Here is a 560-nt window from a genome sequence, read left to right as displayed (position 1 = left end):
TCTTAGTATTCTTTTAATTTTTATTGTAAATTATTTTAATGCTTCTGCGCAGTGATGACTTCGAGGGTAACAATTAGCTGTAAACATAAAGAGATTGCATTCGTGCATTAAAATAATTGTTCTATAATAGATGCAAGTGTCTATGTTGCTTAAAAACACGGAGTATATTTCTGTGACCCCCTCTCGCGAAATTCGTCGTTAGATTGAGCCATTGTGCTCTAAATAATTTGTTTTTTTAAATTTTATTTATAGACTTTCCTAACGTTGCGCATGTGTGTAATGAGAATTTTATTGAAATAACGAAAATTAAGATTATAAAACGCTCTGATATAGCATTTTTTCATAGTTATGTAATGTCTAAACAAATGTACATTTTTTTAATGTTCCTGTGCAATGCAATGAATGAATCGAATGCAAATCTCTTTTATACATCGCAACTTTAATTTCTATAATTTTGTACAACTCCCGGTATCTGTAAATACATAAAAGTTATTAAAAAACATTATACAAGTAATTAGTTTTTCTTACTGTCGGTCTTCCTACTGTCGGTAACACTGATG

Source organism: Polistes fuscatus, unplaced genomic scaffold (genome assembly GCF_010416935.1).
Source record: "Polistes fuscatus isolate 324 unplaced genomic scaffold, CU_Pfus_HIC Scaffold2, whole genome shotgun sequence".
Lineage (NCBI taxonomy): Eukaryota > Metazoa > Arthropoda > Insecta > Hymenoptera > Vespidae > Polistes > Polistes fuscatus.
Note: the sequence above shows the minus strand (reverse complement) of the source record.